General features: G+C 37.3%; 1 long non-coding RNA gene across 1 annotated transcript; it reads right to left on the minus strand.

Annotated features, from left to right (window-relative positions):
* Nucleotides 1–1,747: 1,747 nt before the first annotated feature.
* LOC141555894 (uncharacterized) lies at nucleotides 1,748–16,296 on the minus strand. Its single transcript, XR_012486377.1, has 3 exons — nucleotides 15,848–16,296; nucleotides 8,191–8,326; nucleotides 1,748–1,816 (listed from the first exon to the last, which is right to left on the minus strand). It is a non-coding gene; the product is annotated as an uncharacterized LOC141555894 (long non-coding RNA).
* Between the last annotated feature and the right edge of the window lie 7,316 nt (nucleotides 16,297–23,612).

Here is a 23,612-nt window from a genome sequence, read left to right on the forward strand (position 1 = left end):
CTAACAAAACCCAGAAGGAAAAGACAGAAAAAAAAGAAATTATAATTTAAAGAACTGCAAAATCCATAAATTAACTGGGAGTCACCTGTCAAGATAAACAGGACTTAGATAAATTGACCTACAAATAATGTAAACTGAAATAATGGAAGAACTCTTCAATGTTTACAGCTAAGATGAATTGTTATAATAAAAGTAATGATTCTATGTAATTAATTTACAACTTTAATTGTAAACTAATCAAATTACTGGTGGAATAATTTTTATAATCAGACAGCATTATAATAATACAATTCATAATAAAATATACCTGGAGCAATAGACTGTCAGTAATATCAAGGAAAATAGCAAAAGTTTGGCCTTTTTATACCTCAAATGATATTATGAAGTAATGTTTTAAAAATAGTTGTTGAGAACTGATTTTATTAAGAAAAACAAGCTAACAAACAACCCCCCCCCAAAAAAAAAAAACCCAATGACAACCTAGAAAACTAGATCAGTGTTCTGGATTCACGAATTATATTAAACACCTAGAAATGTATGTGTATGTAAACCTTACATTCGATAAATGTCAGAACAAAAATTGCCAGGGAAGAGACTTTTTATTTTACAAGGAATCCTAAAATAACAAGAACCTAGTTTGGCAGAAAATAAGTTACAATATTATATCATAAAATATACTGCAATTAAACTGGATAAATGATCTAAATATAAATGATTATATCATAATTGAACTCCTAGCTTCCAATCTCATTCCCATTCCAATCTTTCCCTAATATAGTACCAAAGCAATTTTCCTAAAGCATGATTGTCTATATCATAATATGCACAGAGGGCAATGATTCCCTATTTCCTCAGGATAAAATTCACACTCCTCATCTTGGCATTTAAATCCTTAATAGTCTGGCTCCAGTGAACCTCTCAAGATTTATTCAAATTAGTTCCTTTCAATCACTCTACATTCTAGCCAACTATTTGTGATTAAGCAAACAATCTGTTTCTTGACTGTGAAGCGTTCCCCATATTTCCCATACCAGGAATTCACTCTTTCATCATCTTTACTTTCTCCAAGGCTCAGCTCTTGTGCCATCCTTTTTGGAAATCCTTCCTTGAAATATTTGGTTGTGAATGCTCTCCCTCTTGAAAAATCATATGTTTTGGGTTTATATATTTCATCTATACAGCAGAAGGTTTTTCATGAAGGCAGGGACTATTTCCATTTAGTCTTTGTGTCTCCTGTACTTATCATTGTGCATATATTAGGAACTTAATAAATGTTTGCTAGATTGGATTGGATTAAAAGAATCAAAAGAAATTATATCTTCCTCTGATGTATATGAGATAAAAACTCATAACCTTATAATGGAGGAGGTGATAAAAATCATTACATATGCAATTACATATTAATATGCATATATGTGAAATTTACAATTAAATAAAAGTATAAAGCTTTTGTATTACTAAAGTAATTATACTTAGCATAAAATGGAAAGATAAGAATAGGGGAAATTTTTGAATCAAATATGTTCAAAAAAATTCTGATATTAAAAATTTAGAGAGAGGTAACATTAACTCATAAGACTTAAAATCTTATGCTGATGGATACTGTCAAAGGATACAACCAATTTTCAAAAGAAGAAATTCAAGTTATCAATAATTACATCGAAATGTTTGATATCACTATTCAGAGAAATACAAAATAAAATGATTCTGTACTGTCATTTTCCAATTATCAAGTTGGAAAAGATGTGAAAAGATGATGTAGGTCAATATTTGTAGGGCTATGGAGATGTAGGCAAACCATTTTTTGCTGGTAGATCTGTGAAATGAATTAGAAAGAAAATCATAATTATGAGTAATTACTAAACTAATTACTAAACTAATAAAACATTTTTATTCAGAGATCTCATTGCACTGCTTATGTCCCAGTTAGTCTACTGTCCATGATCTGTTCCCATGTTACCCATGTCTTATAATCAATTCCAAAGTTCTTCAGATAGACCTTGAAATCCTTACTTCTGACCTTCATGTGAGAACCTTATACTGATAGATAAGCATACAATAAATTTTCAAATTGAGAAATTCAAGCTGTTGACAACTATATTTGAAATGTTTAATATCACCATTAATGAGAGAAATACAAATTAAAATAACTGAAATTTCACTTTCTAACCATCAAATTGGAAAATATATGAAAAAATGAAAGATCACTGTTTGTAGGACTATAGGGGAAAAGGACATCATAGGAAGCATTTTGATAGCTTAATGAGATTCAGTCATTCTCCATAGGAATATGGAAAAAATAGTAAGCCAGTACAAAAGCTCCATCACTCTAGCAATAGGTTAGTTGAGTGATACACCAAGAGATTGATATGAGGGGAGATTTGTTTTTTCTCTCCTTCCCTTCTTCTATTTACCAGATGATGCAATTTTTAACTTTAAAATTAAAAGATCTGAAGACTGGGGGTAGAACCAAGACGTCAAAGAGTAGACAGGACTTTGTCTGAGCTCTTCCTGGCTTTCCTCAGAATCAACACTAGATAAAACCTCCAAACCAGTTTTAGAGTGACAGAATCTACAAATATTTGGAGTGTAAATTTTTTTTAACAGAAGATATTTTGGAAGGACTTTAGGAAAGGTCTATCTGAATTGGGTGGGGGTGAGGAATGTGGCCCAATGGAGGGAGGCCTAGGGTGGAGGGGCCCCACTTGGGGAATCTAGTGGGAGATTCTTAAACAAATACAGTAGCTTTAGCTACTCTCTTCTGGTTCAGATGCCAGTGGATCAGTTGACTAGCTGTGAGAACTCCCACACAACTATACAAGGCAAATAGTAAGCCTCTGAACCCCAGCAGGGGTAACAGGAAGGACCTGGCCAGGTTTACCCAGTGTGGGGAGGAGGTCTGCATCATCATTAACCCCAAGGCAATATAAAATCCCTGTCACCCTGTAGAGGAAACTCGGGACAATCTCTTCTATATCTTAAAAGCAGACCTCAATTTTTTTAAAATGAGCAAAAAAGGAAGAAAAGCTCTGACAAAAGATAGCTATTTTGGAGACAAAAAACAAACAAACAAACAAAAAAAAATACTTCAAACCCTGAGGAAAGTAAAGAAAAATATCTCCAGATGAAGCCTTAAAAGGAATTATGAACTGATCCCCAACTCAAAAAACTCTCTTGGAAGAATTCAAAAAAGATCTTAAAGGAGAATTAGAAGAAAAATGGAGGAAAGAAATCAGAACTTTGCAGGAGAATTTGGAAAAGGAAACATAGAAATTGTCTGGGAAAAAATTCCTTAAAAATGCATTTGGTGAAATGGAAAATATATATACTAAAGAAAACAGCTTCTTAAAAAACAGATCTGGAAAAATGGAAAAGGAAAAACAATTTTTGAAAAACAGAGTTGGTAAAATGGAAAAAAGATAACACCTTAAAAATAGAATTGATGAAATGGAAAAAAACATCTAATGAGCAAAACAACTTATTTCAAAGTTCAATTAGGCAAAAGGAGGTTGAAAAAGCTAACTGAAGAAAATAATTCACTAAATATTAGAATTGGACAAATGAAAGTGAATGATTCAGTAAGACATCAAGAATCAGTCAAATAAAAGCAAAAAGGAAAAGAAAAATAGGAGAAAATGTGAAATACTTCATTAGAAAAACAACTCATCTCTAAAATAAATCCAGGAGAGACAATTTTAAAAGGCTATGACCAAAAAAAAAAAAGAGTCTGGATAGCATTCTTCAAGAGTTCATCAAGAAAACTGTTCTGATATATCAGAACCAGTGGTAAAAAGCCACTGGAAAAAATCCACCAATCAACTCCTGAAAGGGACCCCAAAATGAAAACTCCAAGTAATATCATAGCTAAATTCCAGAACTATAAGATTAAGGGGAAGATAATGCAAGCAGCCAAAAAGAAATAATTCAAATATCAAAGAGCCACAATCAGGTTTACCTAGGACCTAGCAGCTTCCACTTTAAAGGATCAAAGGGTCTGAAATATGATATTCTGGAGCTTGGATTGCAGCTAAGAATCAAGTAAGCTTTATCTTTCAGGGGAAAAGATGAATATTCAATGAAATAGGGGATTTTCAATTATTTTTGATGAAAAGACCAGAGCTGATCACAAAATTTTATCTTCAAATACAGAACTCAAGAGAAGTATAACAAGATATATTTTCAAGATTAACATGTTTACATTTCTACATGGGAAGATGATATGTGTAACTTTTGAGAACTATATCTGTAGTGTTCTTCTCTAAATTGTAATGTTCTCTGGGAGCAGGTTTCTTGGGGAGCTTCTGGAGGCAGCCTTAGTTTCAGTTCAGTGTAATAATCACCTGAAATGCAGCCAGGAGTTAAAATCCAAATCCTTTATTTTTTCCTTTTAATTCTAGTCTCTTTTCTTGGGGCTCAGTTAGCTTTAATAAAGGCCTATCTCTCTCCTTGGTTCCAAAAGCTCCCTCCGAATTTCTCCCAATCCAAAGGTTTGTCCTTTTGCCTCCAGCCAGCACAAAAGTGGAAAATGGAATGACTCTGCCTCTGCCTCTGAGAGTGGGCTTCTGGGGAAAGGGACCTGTATGTGTCAAAATGTTTGTGGCAGCCCTTTTCATAGTGGCTAGAAATTGGAAAATGAATGGATGCCCATCAATTGGAAAATAGTTGGGTAAATTGTGATATATGAATGTTATGGAATATTATTGTTCTGTAAGAAATGACCAGCAGGATGAATACAGAGAGGCCTGGAGAGACTTACATCAACAGATGCTGAGTGAAATGAGCAGAACCAGGAGATCATTATACACTTTAACAACAATACTATATGAGGATGTATTCTGATGGAAGTGGATATCTTCAACATAGAGAAGAGCTAATCCAATTCCAATTGATCAATGATGGACAGAATCAGCTACATCCAGAGAAGGAACACTGGGGAATGAGCGTAAACTGTTAGCATTTTTTGTTTTTCTCCCCGGGTTATTTTTACCTTCCGAATACAATTCTTCCTTTGCTGCAACAACAACAACAAAATTCAGTTCTGCACACATATATTGTACCTAGGCTATACTATAACATATTTAATATGTATGGGAATGCCTGCCATCTAGGGGAGGGGGTGGAGAGAAGGGGAAAAATTCAGAACAGAAGGGAGTACAAGGTACTATCAAAAAATGTTATAATTATAAAATTAATTTAAAAAATTAAAAAAAAAGAGTGGGCTTCTGACTTGTGAATCTCCTGAAGTCAATCCTAGTTGAAGCTCCTAGCTTATATAGCTCTCTAAAGGTGTGAACTCTTACGTGTGAACTAATGTGTAAACTCCCTTAAAGGTGTGAACTCTAAAGATGTGAACTGAGTACATAAGCATTGTCTCTTTCAATTCCAGTGGCTTAGCATCTTGTTTCAAGTTCTAGCCCATAACATATCTTTGTTAGAAGTTTACTTAGAGGGTGTAGGCATAAGTTGAATTTAATGTTATGATATTAAAAAAAAAGTTAGGGGTGAAAAATGGATTATACTGGAAGAAGAGGAATGGGTAGATAAAATGGTGCAAATTACATCACATGAAGTGGCAAAAATGACCTGCTGAGGTTGAAGGAAAGAAAAGAGGGGGATGAGAATTGTTTGAACCTTAATCACATCTGATTTGGCTCAAAAAGGGATTAACATACATATTTAGTTTGATATAGAAACTTGTCTCACCCTACAAGGAAATAGGAAGGGAAAGGGAAAAGGAAAGGCTAATAGGAGGAAGAACAGAAGTAGAAGGGGAAAGCGATAAAAAAAAAAAGGGGGAAAGTACTGAAAAAAGGGATGGTAGATTGAGGAAGGTGATGGTCAGAAGCAAAACATTGGTGAGGAGGGTGGAGAGAGAAAGAGGAGGGGGAGAGGCAGTAACACATTCAGCACCACCTATGAAGCAGCCCATGGCAAGATTACAAAACATATTGGTTAAGGCAAAAAATGAAAGATAGGATATATCTGATTTAAAAATAAATGCATACCCTGTGATTGAAGAGCTTGATTCTTTAGGTCAAAAAAGGAGAAGATACACTCCTTTTGATTTGGAAAAAAATATGGATTTGAAAAAAGGTTACACTCTTTATGGTGCTACATCATCTTATGTTAAGATGTTATTAGATAATTTGGCTTATGAAATCTTAACCCCCCAGTGATTGGAAATCCATAGCAAGGACATGTTTAGAATCTGGACAAAACTTGTTGTGGCTTTTGGAGTATCATGAATTATGTAGGATTCAAGCCCAAGGCAATAAGCAAACTGGAGTTAATGTACAAATCACCTTTTACTAACTGCTAATTGTTGTTGTTGAAATTAGCATTCTTCTCTTAAGTCACATAGGATATATTCTAAGGCTTTGAGATCATAGCAGGCATGAATGGACGGATGACTAAATGAAAACAAAGTACATATAAGTGCTTACTATATGCCAGCTGCTTATTAGATACTAGGAATACAAATCAAAATCATTAAACAGCTCTTATCTTTAAGAAGTTTACAATCTATTGGGAGTATGCAAAATACAGACAGATAAGTGTAAACAAAGTAGATGGGAAATCATTTGGAGTAGTTTCAAGAGAGGGAGATCATGCTAATGGCTGGAGTGGGATAAATAAGGCTCATGTGGAAGGTTATACCTGAGCTAGGAATTCTCCAGGGTTGAAGTTAAAAGTCAGTGCATTTTAAATCTAAAATTTAAAGTCATAGAAATAGAGAAGAAATACAGGCTTTCTGACTCATCTTTGTCCTCTTTCTTATAGTTTCCTCCTAGGAAATTGAGAGAGAGAGAGAGTAAGAAGTTGATTTAAGCACCCTTCCAGCCTCTAATATTTGGTGATCACTATATCATCCTTCAATCTGAAGAGAGTGATTTAGAGGGGGAACTCTGCTGTGATAGGGAACAGGGAGAAGTCCTAGTCATATTGGAATCATTTTGCCCATTCATCTTGAAGAAAGTCATAAATGTAGCAGACAAGAAGGTCACATGCAGAAGATGAGGAAAGTATAGATTGGCAAAAGTTTGTCTGAAAAAAAGTAGTCATTGTAATAGATGACAAGAACAATAGAATGTAAGTTCCTTGAGGGCAGGGCTTTTGCTATCCCCAGTATTTAGTGCAGGGCCTGGCACATAGAAGGAACTTAATAAATGCTCATTAATTAATTCATGACTCTGACCCTGAAGAGTGAAATGTTGCCAAAAATCTAATGTGATATTGAGCTTTATTATATAGTTTGAAGGTATTAAGAAATCCTAATACTTCTGTCTTCTGACCTGGTCAGACCACTTCTGGAGTTCTGTCATTCATTTGGGGCAATAAAAAATCAGGAAGAACATATATAAGGCCCTCAGTCAGAGTCTGAGTCAAAAACAAACAAACAAACATTTTTTTAAACATCAACTATGTATCAACCTCCCTGCTAAATTCTGGGGATACAAAGAAAGACATAATACAGACCATGTCCTGAAGAGCTTCACAATTTAGTAGAACAATCCTGGGCTCCAATAGATGAACTTTCACCATATCTTACCAGGAAGCAAGACTCCATGTCACTTTCCAGCCACCCTATATTTTGCTATTTTGCCTTTATATACTGTCTTATTCCCATTTGACCATAAGCTTCTTTGAGAGTAACGTTTATCTTATTTGCTTCTATTTGTGAGCCTATTGCTTATTAACACAATGCCTAATATACAGTAAGTATCTATAAATCTATCTATCTATTCTACTTATCTACCTACTCATGCCTGCCAATGGATCAGCTGGAGGGCATGCAAAGAAGGGCAACCAAAGGAGGGAGCAATTAAAGTGATAATTGTAAAACACTTTGCACATAGTAAGTGTCTAATAAATATTTGAAAAATAAACAAGATGGTGAAAAAATAAACAAGATGGACCTTGAGTCCATGATATGTGAGAGTTAACAGTTGGGATTATCTGACTCAGAAAAGAATCATTGGGGATATCCCTGACATAGTGTTTGGCACAAAGTAGGAATTTAATAATTGCATGTATATTGATAGATGGACATGATAGCTATCTTCAAGTATTTGAAAGGATGCCATATGAAATAGGGACTAGATTTATTGGATTGCAGATGGTAGAACAAAAAAAAAAATAAGTGAAAGTTTCAAAGAAGCAAATTTAGACTCACTCTCAGTAAAAACTTACCAATATTTGGGACTCCCCAAATGGAACAAATTACCTCCTTGAAGTAAAGGCTGAATGATGGCCATTCTGGCACAATATAGCAGGAATACTTTTTGGTCATGAACTGGAACAAATGGTCACTGAGTTGGTATGGAAACTGAGGGTAAGAGAAAATTAAATTACTTTCCTATTCTCTGTCCTCAAAGAGCCTGCATCCTATTTTTCTTATGATTCATTGAATTTCCTAGATGTTTTCCCCATATTCTCCTTGTTCTTATATTTATATAACCTTCTTCATTGCAATGACTATTTCCTTTGTTAAAAATAATGGAAAAAAAGATTCCAATTTTAGTAGGGTCTCTTTGTGGTCTGGGTAAAATATCCATTGAAATCCCTGTGCAATTTGCAAAATAAACTGCTCACAGAATGTTAAAATAAAAGGGACCCTCGATAGCACCTTTTCTCCTAGCCCAACTTTTTGAAATGATGAATTTGTCACATAGACATCACCAAGGACCCTTCCAATTCTGACATTCAGCAAAGTATTTATGAAATTATAATTTATTAAATGATATTCAGTCAGGCAGTTTTCTTTATTTTACCCCAATGCACTGGTTTGAAGATCTGTACAGATTTCCAGAAAATTTTCACTTTTCCCTTCAAAATATTTCCAGAAGTTAAACACCATTCTAGTGGAAAGCAAGAGGAAATGGAGAGTCTGCCTCCCAGCTTGCTTGTCTCTCATCTGGCAGAGACAAATCATGAGTCAGTGGCCCCCCTGAGTAACTTGAGGCAAAGTAATAGGGCAGGAATCATTAAAACGCAAGACATTTCTTTACTCTCAGTTGTTATTGCTTCCTCACTGATCTCATTCTCAGGCTTCGTGACATTTCAGAATACCAATAATTTATAGTAATAAATATGAAATATCACCAGGACTGCCTGAGAGAGTAGTGAGTAAATCCTCAGCAATGAGCATTAAATATTTTTTCCTCCCACATACCAACTGATACAAAGAGAAGTAATAAGTTAGGAAAGTGCCAAGTAAAATCATTCATTTTCCTCTTCTATATAATCCACTTACTTTCATTAAAGTTATTTCTTTCATTACTTATTAGATTATAGAGATCTAAAAGGGACTTCAGAAACCAATCTGTCCACCTATCTCATTTTACATGGAAGGAAAATGAGGCTCTTGGTGGTTAAGTTACTTACCCAAAGTCAGCACAAGTAAATGTCAGACACAGGATGAACTATTCCCTCTAACTCCAGAGTCAATGTTGCTTCCATTGCCTTAAACTATATCCTTTAAAACCACATTCTATCATTTGCACCATCTTTGACTTTTTAGATTTTATTAGCATATTAAAGTGATATATGTAAAATGCTTCAAAATCTTTAAAGCACTATCATTAGTACTTTATCATTATTCTTATTTTAAAGAGAGTTTCTACTTTTGTTTGTCAAAGGTCCCTGGATTTCATTAGACTCTAACAATTGAATCAGGCTTTGAGAGTTAGAAGGGGCCTTCTAATCCAACCTGTATATTAAAGGAATCCCCACTATAATTTACTCAACAAATGATCATCTAGCCTTTGTATGAAGATCTCTAATGTCAGCAACCCTCTATGACCTAAAACAGCTTGACAGAAGGGTCTGGCATGGTCCATGGCGTCAGCAAGAGTCAGACATGACTCAGTGGCTGAGCACTAACAACAAAATTTCCAGCCATCACTTCTAAGGGAAAAAAGAACAAATCCAAAATTTTTCTACATAACAGCCTCTTGATATTACATTCTAGAATTTTGCCTCCAAGACTCTTTTCTTCAGGCTAAATATTTCCAGTATTTCAGTCAATCCTTGTATAGCATAAACTTGAGACTGTTTTTGTGCTTTATTTTTTTGATTTATAAATGAGCTAGCCATTCTTTTTATGCCATCATTTGAATTTACTTATATCATTCATGGCTTACTGTCTTCTTTATGATATTCAAATAAATTTTGACAGATTTAATTTATTGACAGATTTAATATTGAAGCTCAAAAAGTGAAGAAAAAACCAAGATACAACAAAATAAAACAAGGGAATGTGCAACTTCTGAAATACAAAGACTTTTCCTTCAGATCATCTACATATAAAATCTGAATCTTGTAGACCTTTTGAATTACATTGTAGCATCTTTTTTTTTCTGTACTTCTCTGATCATGATTAATGCTTCTCACATATTTAATTACCCTGTGACAAGATTCATTGTATTATCTGAGAAACAATGTCAGTTAGATGATGGCCTCCAAATTTAAAGATTGCTTTTCTCACAACAGCACCATAAAGTAGGTAATGCAAATATTGTTAGCTCTATTTTATAAAGGTTTAATTTGTGATTGAGAAATATTGAGTGAATTATTCATGGTAATAGCAATCAGAAATCCTCTGAAATCCCTGTTATTTTGAAGACGAATTACCCAATAACCTGCAACTTTTCAAACAATGTTCTACCTACTTTCTCAGTTAGTGCAAACATGCTTTCATATTCCATGACATTTTCAGTACTCTCTATTAAAGACCACTCCTCCTATTCTTAGAAACTTCACCTTTTCCTCAATCCTCCTGAGCCCAGGGTCAAGAAGAGAGAGTCATATTCTCTGTCACTGTTTCTCTCATTCATTCTCAGTAATTTTTAATCTCTTTTGAGGTAGATGAAATCCATCTACATTTACTCTTTCCTAACTTTGTTGCTGCTACCTACCCACTTCCAAAACATTTTTTCACTCATTTCCTTCCCAGATTAATGGCTTTCCCACCTTTCTTGTCAACTGACATCATCCTTCATGGCTTTAAAATCAGTTTCTTATAACCTGTCTACATAATGTCTCAACATCCTTGATTTAAATGTCTTCCCTCTTTACCGAATTTCAGTTGTATTCTGAGTATGGTACAGTGAGAAGAACAATGACCCTGGAGTCAAATGAAATGCCAGCATTGATTCTTTTTACTTGTGTGAACTTGGATACATCACTTAATGTCCTTATGTAACAGTTTCCTCATCTGTAAAGTGAGTTACTTCAGAGTAGCTTGAGGTCTCTCCCAACTTTACATTAAGATCCTATGATGAACATGTTCATGCCTTTTAACTTACTGTCCCTCAGAGAAGTATAATCTCCCAGATATGTAATTTAAAAAATCCGTTGTCAGGAATGCTATTCCCTTTGCCCCAACTCAAAGACAACTCAGAGTATATAAAAGGGGATGAGAGAGATATCGATGTGACTGTTCACATGCATGGACCACCTAGGAGTCAACTACTCTAATTTTTCTGATATGAGGGATAAAATAAATTCTTTAAAATCAGTTACTATTTCACTTTTCGAATCTCTAGTGTTTTGAAATAGTTTATACATTGTAAATGATTAACAAACACTTTGCATTCATTTATATCTTCCTACCTCCATCTCACTTTCTCCAACAAACTATTTTCTTCTTTCCTGTAGCCTTAACTTATTGATGTTCTCCCAGTCCTCTTTCACCATATCTTCAAATCAAAAGTTAAAATGGGTGCAAATTATAGAATGTGGTGTTCCATTTTTGAGCATCTTCTCTCTCTAAATTTATCAGCCTTGCTATATACTATACTTTATAGTATACCTCTATACTTTAGCAAAAATGCCTAAAATTATTCTTTTGTTTTTGTGACTTGAACAGAAATATTATTGGTGATTATCTTTCCCCTTCATAAAGCATTTTGTTTTGTACCTCATTAATATACTTTTTAAATTTCTTTTTTATTAAGAACTAACATTTTAGAGAACCAATTTTTAATCCATTCAAATCTTCTGTCACATTCTGGCTATATGCTATTGAACCAACATTTCAGGATTCTTGATAACTCTCTAAAACATTAAATTTCAAAAAAATTCAACAATTTATATTGTAAGGAGTTTTATTTTTATCTAAATATCCTATATTCCTGTATCAGTGAAATCATATTTGATTCTTTTATTGTAAAAAAAACCCAACCATACAACACTCATTTATGACTAATACACATGTCAAATTATAATTATCTGTGTTTGTGCTTTGCATTGCGAGGCAAAAACAATTCTCTCCCTTTATGTTCTTGAAGACTTCTTATTTATGGTCATTATAAACATAGCAAGGTAATATATTCTAATCACCATAAAATGAGATTTGTTTTCTTGATATACAAGATATATCCAATTCTATCACCTGTTCAATTCACCTTTCAGAAGAGAATCTGTGCAATATCTATTTAATTGCAATTATTCTATGCCTCATGGTAGTGTTCATGCTAAGAGTATTAAAATATAGGTATATTTCATGTCCTGATAGCAGAGAAAATTTATTGATAATTGAACAAAAAATACACATTTTAAATAACTACTGTCATTAAATAGATATGTAAGAAAAATTGAAAGAGTGTGGGAGAGAAGAAATATTAGACTGTCTGCCAAACTGAATGTCTGCAGAAGCTATTGAGCTGTCTTCATTGTATGCTTGTGAAACCTGGACAATATGTTAGTGTCATGCCAGGAAACTGGACCTTTTCTATTTGAATTATCTTTGGAAGATTCTGAAGATCACTTTGAAAGATAAGATACTAGACTCGGAAGCCCTTTCTTGAGCTGAAATGCCAAGCAATAAAATTCTACTGCAGAGAGCACAGCTCTAGTAAGTTGACCACAATATTTGAATATCAAAAAAATATGTTTGCCTAAGAGACTATTTTCAGAGAACTTAAACAAGGCAAGCACTCACTTGAAGGTCTGAAGAAGCAAAACAGACATTTCCAAGGTGTCTTTGAATAACTTTGGATTGATTATGAAACAGAAAACCACCATGGGACAGGACCATTAAGTATAGATGCCTGCATCAGAGAAGGCACTATACTCTATGAACAAAGCAGAATTGTAATAGCTCAAAAGAGATGGGAGATGAGCAAATTTGAACTATCTCCACTCCAAATGTTTTTTATGGATTATTTGTGCCAGACCTGTGGCCCAGCTTCCAAGCGTATATTGGTTTGGCCAGCCAAACTGTATCTTGGCCCCAATATCATGATGTCATTTTTAAGAATATTAAGAATAAAGGGCAATAACCAAGGGAAATTGCATTATCCTCAGAATCTTATTGCATCTACAACATGGGAAGTGGCCATATTTAGAAACTATACATTTCTAAAGACTCTTTTATATGATTTTTTTTTGCCAAAAACTTAATTACTTATTGGCTTCTCTCATGATTAACTTCTCTGTCCTTATTTAAATTGGTCCTAAATACAGACATAGTCTTGTACTCACAAGTAAGTTAATATTTTTGTTGTTGTTGTTGCTGAGTCATTTCAGTCATGTCTGGCTCTTCATGACATGGTGTGGGGTTTTCTTGGTAAAGATAATGGAGTAGTTTGTCATTCTTCTCCAATTTATTTTACAGATGAAGGCTACTTTGGCAAACAGGGTTAAGTGACTTGCCCAAAGTCACACAGTATCTTCAGCCAGATTTGAACTCAGGAAAATGAGTCTCTAAGCCCTGGAGCATGCTATCCCATGTCACCTCTTTCCCCTAGTTAACATTCATCACAACATACAAATGATTTGCTCTTATTTATGTTTTTGTCTAAACATGATTTCATCAATTAAAGGATCTACTAGTGAGGAAACTCACTCTCCCAAAGTAGTCAAGCATATTCTTTACAATATATGGCTTTATAAAATTGCCTGGGGCATTAAGAGATTGAGTTGTCTATCTGTCAAAAGAAAAAACTGAATCCAGATCTTCCAGACTCCATGATCAGTCTTTTATTCACTATGCCATATAACACACATAAGTGCACGCACACTACACACACACACACACACAGTCACACACACACATCTGGGCAATGTGTAACATTTTTAGCTAAAATAAAACTGTTGTTGACAAAATATTAAGTAAAAGAAAACTTCCAAAATTCTGATGGACAGAATTTATTCCGATCTAATATAAACGTCCAAGTGCTATTGTTACATTATCCATCCTATTATACTGCTTTTTCTCCCTACTACTCAATTGTAGCTCCTTCACTGCATCACCTCCTTCCTTGACAAGGCTTTGAGCTCTTGATCTTTGCCTGACTTTAGATATACATTTCTATCACTATTACACTACACCTAAAAACTTTAAGAGCCACTCTAAATACACACACACACACACACACACACACACACACACACACACACACACATCCTTAATCTATTGCTCTTATATTCCATTGGGGACCACTTAGTAATAACTTCCAATTACTTCGTACTTTAAAGTTTTCAAAGCAATTGCTTTACAACATTACTGTGAGAGAGCTAACACAAGTAATCTTATCCCCATTTTATAAATCATCTCCTTAGAAACTTTAGGAAATAATTTATTGTCTTATACATCCTGTTGCCTGAATAGACTGTTTACTCCTATCCAGAATCCTCTTTTTATACCATTCAACAAATTATATGCACCTTTAGTTAACACTAGGTTCATTTGTCTTTATATATGTCTCATGGTAGTGTGCATGCTAAGAGTATTAAAATATAGATGTATCTCAGGTCCTTTATTATAAGTAAAAAAAGAAATCTATGTGTTGGCTATGTGTGCCTCATGCTAAGGGTGCTTTTGTACTTACAAGTCAGAAAGGTATTCATTGTCTTATGTCTTCACACTGTTCACGCTAACTTTGATAAATAGCTCCTGACATTTTGAGATCACTGAAACTAAGGACTACTCCTCATTTGAAGTAAAGTGAAGTTTTTGGGAGGGATCCATGACCTTCTAGATGTGGTAGCTGAGAGTGCACTACTCTCTTTTCTTAAAGAAAATAATTTGTTATGAAGAATTTGGGAATATTACAATCTCTGGTGAATCAAAATGCAATAGACAAGAGAGAGATCTATGATGGACGTAAATAGGCTGCAGCATGTTACTAAAGATGGATGACACATAGATAAAAGGAAAGGAAAAAGAAGATATCATCCAAAGATGTATAAATGAAAAAGAAAGAGGCTCAGTCATTTAGTGAAAACCATAGAAAACAGCGCTCTATTAGCAGCCATAAAATTTCCAAATTCCTAGACGCAGCCTTCTATTACTATTGCTATTCTATTAATATTATTATTCTATTAATTTATTCTTATATTTATTATATGTAATATATTATAAATATATAATATATATTATAAATAATATAAATAATAATATTATAAATATATAATATATATTATTATATTTATTCTTATATTTATTATATTATTATTCTATTAATATTACTATTCTATTACTTTGAATAGCCTTTGAAAAGCTTTGTAAAGCTTTGAAAAGCAAGTCTTTCATAACTACTTCACCTTTAACCCTGACAGTTAAATCCTCAAAGTAGACCTATTTCTTCTCTACAGCTTCTAGTAGTAACTGTAGATAGTTGAAGTTGCTAATACTGTCATATATCTTACTGATAAAACTCCCCTAGATATATTTCCCCTAATCAATAGTTGATTTCAATTAACTTTTACCAAAAAAACAAACAAACAAACAAACAAAAAACCTACAATATTTACTTAGAAAGTGTGAGAAGAAAAATAGGTATAAAACAGTCCTTCATCCCCAACCCAAAGTATACTTACTTTCATTAAACACACAATTTACCTTGAAAAGTGGGAGAAATCGAATCTGGTTACTAGCCATACTTTTTTTTGTGATAGTCTCAAGTTTTCTTTACATTAACTCTTCACTGAGCTCTGGAAGTTGTAAATTTGTAAATTCCTGGGATTTCACTTCCTTAGGTGTCTAATTAACTTTTGGTGTATGTAATATTCTTCTCTAAGATATAATATTCTCGGGGAGCAGGTTTCTTTTCAGTTCAATAATCACCTCAAATGTAGCCAGCAGTTAAAGTCCAAATCCTTTATTGTCTCCTTCAAAGTTTTATGTCCTTCCTTGGGCCTGGTTAGTTTTCTTAGAGGCCTATCTCTCTCCTTGGTTACAAAAGCTCCTGCCACTAGTCCTTTGTCTCTGCCAGCTTCTGCCTCTAGCTCCCTCCAAATGTCTCCATCCAGCACAAAGGTGGAAGATGGAATGAATCTGTCTCAGCCTCAGAAAGCTTCTAGTGTGCTTCTCCTTCCTGGCCCTGAGACCTCCTCCTTATATGCCCCACACTAAGTATACACCAATTGTTACATCAGTAGGAAACCATTATTTGTTGTAGGATTAAATCAATGCTAAACTAGATTTAAGCACTATCTCAATTCCACTTAGCACTTTATAAGAATACTAACATCTCCCCTTTCTTTTTGTTTTTAGAACATAGAACACCTATGTTTTTAGAACATAAGTGGTTATGACCTCCCTTACTTCTCAAGGAGTTGAGAACCCCAAAAAAGAAGGTGATCACACCTTCCCTGAATTCTCAGGAAGGGAGATGAAAACACCAAAGGAAATGGGAAATCAAATCAGAATAGTGAGTTTCTGAAGGGTTTCACTCTTAAAACAGATATACATAAATCCATCAATATAAGAAATATTATACATAATTACATAAATTACATAAGCGCATAGCAATATAACACAGGCTAGTAGTGATGTAACCAATAACATGAATCAACATGAGGAATTATACATGACCATAAGTCCTAGAAATAGTCCAAAAGGAATCTATTGTCCATTACTTCATGGACATCCATATCCAATAATTCCTGGAAGTTTCGAAGTCTTGCAATAGTCTCATCTTGTGTTAGAGAATCCAATGATTCCTGCTTGTTTTTAAGTCCTGCAACAGTCTCTATCAACAATTTTTTATCTCAGGGAATCCAATGAATCCTGCTGGTTTTAAAGTTCTTTAAAGTCTCATTATCAGCTATGCTCCTTCAATGTCAGATTTTTTTTTTTAGCTTCTCCTTTGTTTTGAGGTATTTCTCTTTGTCTCTCTCCACTGGACAAGGTGAATATGGTTCATTGGCACTCATATGATTCCTTCTCCATCTGTGGAAATACAAGCAAAGCCTTTCTCCCAAGCAGATAACCAGTTCCAATAGTCTTGTGATCAAGAGACATCCACACTCAGGAAGAGGACTCAGAGTGGGAACTGAGTGTGGATCACAACATAGCATCTTCACTCTTTTTATTGTATTTTGCTTATATTTTGTTTTCTTTCTCATTTTTTTTTCCTTTTTGACCTGGTTTTTCTTATGCATCAAAATGATTTTATAAACATGTATGCATATATTGGATTCAACATATATTTTACTATATTTAACATATTGAATTATTTGTCATCTAGGGAGGGGGTGGGGGGAAGGAGTGGGAAATTTAGAGCACAAGATTTTGTAAGGGACAATGTTGGAAAATTATCTATACATATGCTTTAAAATAAAAAAAAGCTTTAATGAAAAAAGGTAAACATGAAAGAGAAACCAGAAGTTGTGGCTGCTGCCTTTACTCCAGTAAGAAATGCATTTCCAACAGTTATGTTGTTACATTACATGGGTGATATATTGGGATATGCACCTGAGGAGCAAATGTTAGAAGCATGTTTACAAAAGACCATAGGAACACTAAGGAGCTACAATTTGCATATAGTTCTAGAAAAAATTCAAAGACGTGCTCCTTTTCAATATTTAGGATTTGAAGTATATGCTAAGATACTTATAGTACAAAAACTTTCCTTAACAACAGGTTATATAGAATATTATTAAAGGCTATTAACTGAGTAGTACAATTATCTAGGATAAGACCTGACCAGATATACACCTTTTATACTAATGTACAAATTAATGTATGCTGTGAAACCATCACAGAGCAGCAAATTTTATTGGCCACAGCTCCAAATTTCACACACGGGTCTCCATTAGAGATAACCAGACTGTTACATAATTGGCGACGGATTCTTGAAGAAAAGGTTTCTAGAGTTCCTCTTAAAGGACCAACGCATCCCAACATAATAATTGTGCTGTATAATCTCATGACTTAACTATAAAGAGAGTAGTCAGAACTGCTTTTCAGTCCACTCAGCAGAATGAATTGTAAACAATCATTCTAGCTCTTGCTTATTATCCAGGAGATATAAATGTAATATCATATATATATATATATATATATATATATATATATATATATATATATATATATATATATATGTATATATATATATGTTCATTAAGGAACTTCAAGAGCAAGTAAGAAAGCATCCAGGTAATATTCATATCTTGCATGTCCATTCTCATAGTGGATTCCAGATGTTATTTTGATATTTAACCATGTTAGCCAATACTTCTTTATTATAGGAAGCCCAATAATCTCATGATATTTATAGCATCAGGCTGCTCCAGCTTTAAGTTTGCAATTTGGGATAACAAGAGAGCAAGCTAGGAGCATAATAAAAGACTGTACAGCTTGCTTTCATTTCCACACTCCTATGCTCCCTCCAGGGTAGAACCCTCATGGTTTGAGACAAAATGAAATCTGGCAAGTGGATGTAACCCATTATAAATTTTTTGGTGGTCTATCACTGTCATATGTCTTGTGATGTCTACCATGTTGGGGTAGACACTTTTTCAGGATTTACTTTTGCAATACCAGCAGCAAAAGAGATAGCCCGAGTAGTCACTGAATTCCTTATACAAGCATTTGCAATTATGTGTGTGCCACAAGCAATAAAAACAGACAATGGACTTGAATATACTTCCAAACATTTTGTACACTTTTGTGCCCAATATCAGATTTTATACACCATGGATATACCCTTTAATCTCAAGACAGAGAATATTAGAGAAAAGAAACAGAGACATTAAAATGCTCCTCCAAAAACAAAAGAAAGGGGGAAACACAGGTAACCTTAGAGAACTTCTAAATTTATCTCATTATACAATTAACTTCTGGATTTTTGACAAATATGCACTGGCTCTGCTAGACAGATTTTATAACCCACCAGTAGGGCAGTGTCCAGTGTGAGCAGCTCACTATATTTAGATAATTGCCAGGTGATGTGGAGAGATCCAGAAAGTGGTGACTAGAAGGGACAGATAGGTTAACTGCTTGGGGAAGAGGGTTTGCTTGTATTTTTACAGATGAAGAAGGAATCAGATGGATGCCAACCAGCCTTATTCATATTGTCCAGTGAAGGGAGACAGAAAAGGAGAAGACTCTTGAAAGAAAAGAAAAGACCCAAGAAACATCAGATGACTACATGTGTCAGTGAACAACAAAAATTGCAGGACTTCAAAATCTACAGCAATCATTGGATTCTCTAACACATAAAAAGATTGTTGCCGGACTTCAAAAACTTGCAGGGATCATTGGATTCTCTAACACATGAAGTAATGGACAATTGGTGTTGGACTCTCTCTTGGCTGCTGAAGGAAGTGTATGTGTGACTGTTATTGATATACCCTTCTTCTAGGATTTAGGACATGAGTAATTCCTCCTATTGAGTACATTCCATTACTGCTAGCCTGTGCTATATTACTATGTGCTTGTGGAATACCTCCCATGCTGATGGATTTGTGTATCCCTGTTTCAAGTAAGGCCTTCAGTGCAGAGACAATGTCTGCTTGGGTGTTCTCAGCTCACTGAGCAGTCAGGGAAGGCTTGATCCACCTGTGTTCTAAAACAAAAGAAAGCGGGAAAGATTAGTACCAGTTCATTTCTCTCCAGGTCTCTCTGAATTCGTTGTGCTGATCATTTCTTAGCTAATAACAGTATTCCATAACATTCATGCATCCTAACTTATTCAGCCATGTCCCCACTGATGGGCATCCAACCCAGCCACTTTTGAAAGTGGAGCCCTAGGAATACTCTTAGCATCTACTCACCTAAACAAGTCCCCTTGTTCAGAAGATCATTGGCTTGTAAAGTACCGCTTGGGGAGGCAGTGGGAGAAAGCAGAGTTAACAACTGAGGCAAGGCGGGTTGACACCTAAGCAGGTGTTAACTCCAGGTGGCAACTCGGCCAGTGTGAAGCTTTTTCATTGGTTGGGGCATCTCCAAGCTCTGTATATAAAGAGGTTCTCTGGGAAGGCATTTCCAGTCTGAGAGACTTCAGGCCAGGATCCAGCTCCTGCTCCAGGAGAAAGGACAAAGGACAAAGGAGAAAGTTTCTCTCCATCCTTCCCTGTCCACAGAGTTCCCGTTGCACCGATTAGCCCAAGATGGCCAAGCGCCCAGGGAACGCCGCTCGCCACTTCCGCCGCCCCGACCCGCAGTCCTTGGTGGAGAAGATGATCCGGACTCGCATCCAGGAGTCCCGGTACTGGCGGGAGGAGTGCTTGGGCCTCACGGCCGAGCTGCTGGCGGACAAAGCCAAGGAGCTGCGGGCTGTGGGGGGCGTCTACGGCCCCAACCTGCAGCCGACCCCTTTCCTCTGCCTCACCTTGAAGATGCTGCAGATAGGCCCCGAGAGAGCCGTGGTCCTGGAATTCATCAGGAATGAAGATTTCCGCTACGTCCGCCTGTTGGGGGCCTTCTACCTGAGGCTGACGGGCACGGCCCGGGACTGCCGCGAGCACCTGCGACCTCTGCTCCGGGACTGTGGGAAACTGAGGAACCAGAACCACTGCGGATGCTTGGAATGGATCGGCGCCAACGAGTTTATCCAAGCACTGCTGCACGGAGAGCGGCTGTGTGACATCAAGCTGCCCCCGCTCCACAAGCGCCGCGGCCCGGAAGACCCGGGGCCCCGGCAGCTTCGAATGCTAGTTGTGGGGGAAGAAAGGGAGGATGGGAACTGCAGTGAGGGAGAAGCCACGCGCCCAGGCCGGCTGGAAAGGAATCCATCCGGGGATCGTCGTTCGCCAACTTGCACAGGGCGGGACTGGGGCTCCCGGAGAGGGCGCTGCAGGGGAAGCGAGAGCCCGTCTCCCAAAAGGAGGAGGGTGGCCCGCAGTGGGGAAAGCTCTCCCAGCAGGAGCCCGAGGCACTCCTGCCGCCGATCCCGGGTGCCGAGCCGGTCCCCAGCATGGAGCCTGTGTCCAGCTCGGAGAGGATTCCTCGGGTGGTGCCGGGGTCTAACTCGGAGTCGTTCCCCCTCGTGGAGCCGGTCCCCCCGTCGGTACCAGTCCCCCTTGAAGAGCCGGTCCCCCCCGCAGTGCCGGTGTCTAGCTCAGAGTGGGTCCAGCTCGGGGAGCCGATCCCCTGGGGGGTGTAAGTGTCTAGTTCGGAGCAGGTCCCTCACGCAGAGCCGGTCCCCTCCTCGGTACCAGTCCCCTTGGAAGAGCCGGTCCCCGCCTCGGTACCAGTATCCCTCTCAGAGCCGGTCCCCCCGTCGGTACCAGTCCCCCTTGCAGAGTCTGTCGCCCCCTCGGTACCAGTCCCCCTGGCAGAGCCGGTCCCCGCCTCGGTACCAGTCCCCCTGGCAGAGCCGGTCCACGCCTCGGTACGAGTCTCCCTGGCAGAACCGGTCCCTCCCTCGGTACCAGTCCCCCTCGCAGAGCCGGTCCCCCCGTAGGTACCAGTCCTCCTCGCAGAGCCGGTCCCCCCCTCGGTACCAGTCCCCCTGGCAGAGCCGGTCCCCCCGTCGGTACCAGTCCCCTTCGAAGAGCAGGTCCCCCCCTAGGTGCCGGTGTCTAGCTCAAAGTGGGTCCTGCTCCGAGAGCAGATCCCCTGGGGGGTGCAGGTGTCTAGCTTGGAGCTGGTCCCCCGGGCAGAGCCAGTCCCCGCCTCGGTCCAGGTCCCATTCGAAGAGCCGGTCCCTCCCTCGGTACCAGTCCCCCTCCCAGATCCGGTCCCCCCCCAGGTGCCGGTATCTAGCTCAGAGTGGGTCCAGCTCCGAGAGCCGATCCCCTGGCTGGTGCAGGTGTCTAGCTCGGAGCCGGTCCTCTGCACAGAGCCTGTCCCCACCTCGGTACCAGTCCCCCTTGCAAAGCTGGTCCTCCCCTCGGTTCCAGTCCCCCTCGCAGAGCCTGTCCCCCCTTCGATACCAGTCCCCCTGGCAGAGCCGGTCCCCCCCCCCCCCCCCTGCCCGGTGCAGGTGTCTAGCTCAGCGCGAATTCCCTTTGAGAAGCCTATCCCCCAGAGGCTCTGAGATTTTAACAATTGAGTTCCTTATGACTGTTCCTTATGAAAATCTCCTGGTCACCAGCCAAGCCACAGACACTCAAAAGTCCCCTGAAACATCGAATAAAAGGCACAGAAATAGTATACTGTGCTGTCATGCATTTTGAACTGTAAATTTTCTGGTTTGTAAATCATTAAAGTTAAATAAAGAAAATGACAATATTAATCCTTGTTTTCCTTTTTCAATCTTAAACTAATCTGTTATGTTCAATTCTAGTTCTTCTCCCCTCCCCCTCCCAGGAAGGTCAGGAGACAAAGAAGGTGAACTGGTCTTCCCATCTCTGAGGACTTGCCATATTTCCTTGGGATCCATACAGTCAGGGACGTGCTGTAGTCAACTCAGCCACAGGAGAAGCTCTTCTGCAACTCCCCTGCTTTCTCCACAATGGAGACTGCTAGCAATTTGGTCTCTAGTTCGTCTGCCTCTTCAAAAACTAGCCAGCTTTTTTGGTAATTCTCAGGTTGTTGATAATGTTGGTTTGATAATTCATATTGTTGAAGGCTAGCTAGCAACATCTTAATCCCATCCTAGTTAGCATGGCAAATGAGTCCAATTGTTCAGTAACTTGAACATTTCTGGACAATGCACTTCCTCAGGGCTGGGAAAACCAAACCAAACCAAACCAAACAAAACAAACAAACAATCAATCAAAAACCCTGCTCTTTTCCAATCCTGTATCTTTTCCATTGCTGTATCAAGTGGAGCATGTTAACAGCATCACTTGTGAGAATTTTAGTTTTATAGTGGTCCAGTCTTTGCAATTTAGCGTTGGTTTAGGGCTTTGTACAAGTTCCAGGGCTTTATTGGGTTATTTATAGAATAAGAAATGAATGGCATATAGGCAACTGTGATGGGGAAATTTTCAATTTCATTTTATATGAATTTTATATTTCATTTTACATTTTCCTTTTATATTTCCTTTTATAGTTCCTATGTGGAAAGATGATACATTTAATCCCTAAGGATAGAGTGCCAGTCGTGAAGTCAGGAGGACCTAAGTTAACATCTGACTTCAGCTACTTAATACTACCTAGCTGTGTGACCCTGGGAAAGTCACTTGACCCCTATTGCCTCCACAAAGAAAATATCTATTTCTATTTTTGTATAGATATAGATATTTTCTTTGTGGAGGCAATATTTACCTACTTATCTATCTATATCTATTTATCTATATATATATATATATAGTACACAGTTTTATTTTCATAGAGCTGCTTGTTAAACATTAACCAGCTCATCCCATCACTTATAAAATCCCACAATTTCAGAGATAGAGATTTCAGAAACCATCCTATCAAATCTGTATAACTCAAAATTTTCTTGTGATGCTTCACTCTGCTATTCCATTGCCATCTTCAATTCTTG

Source organism: Sminthopsis crassicaudata, chromosome 1, assembly GCF_048593235.1.
Source record: "Sminthopsis crassicaudata isolate SCR6 chromosome 1, ASM4859323v1, whole genome shotgun sequence".
NCBI classification, from domain to species: Eukaryota; Metazoa; Chordata; class Mammalia; order Dasyuromorphia; family Dasyuridae; genus Sminthopsis; species Sminthopsis crassicaudata.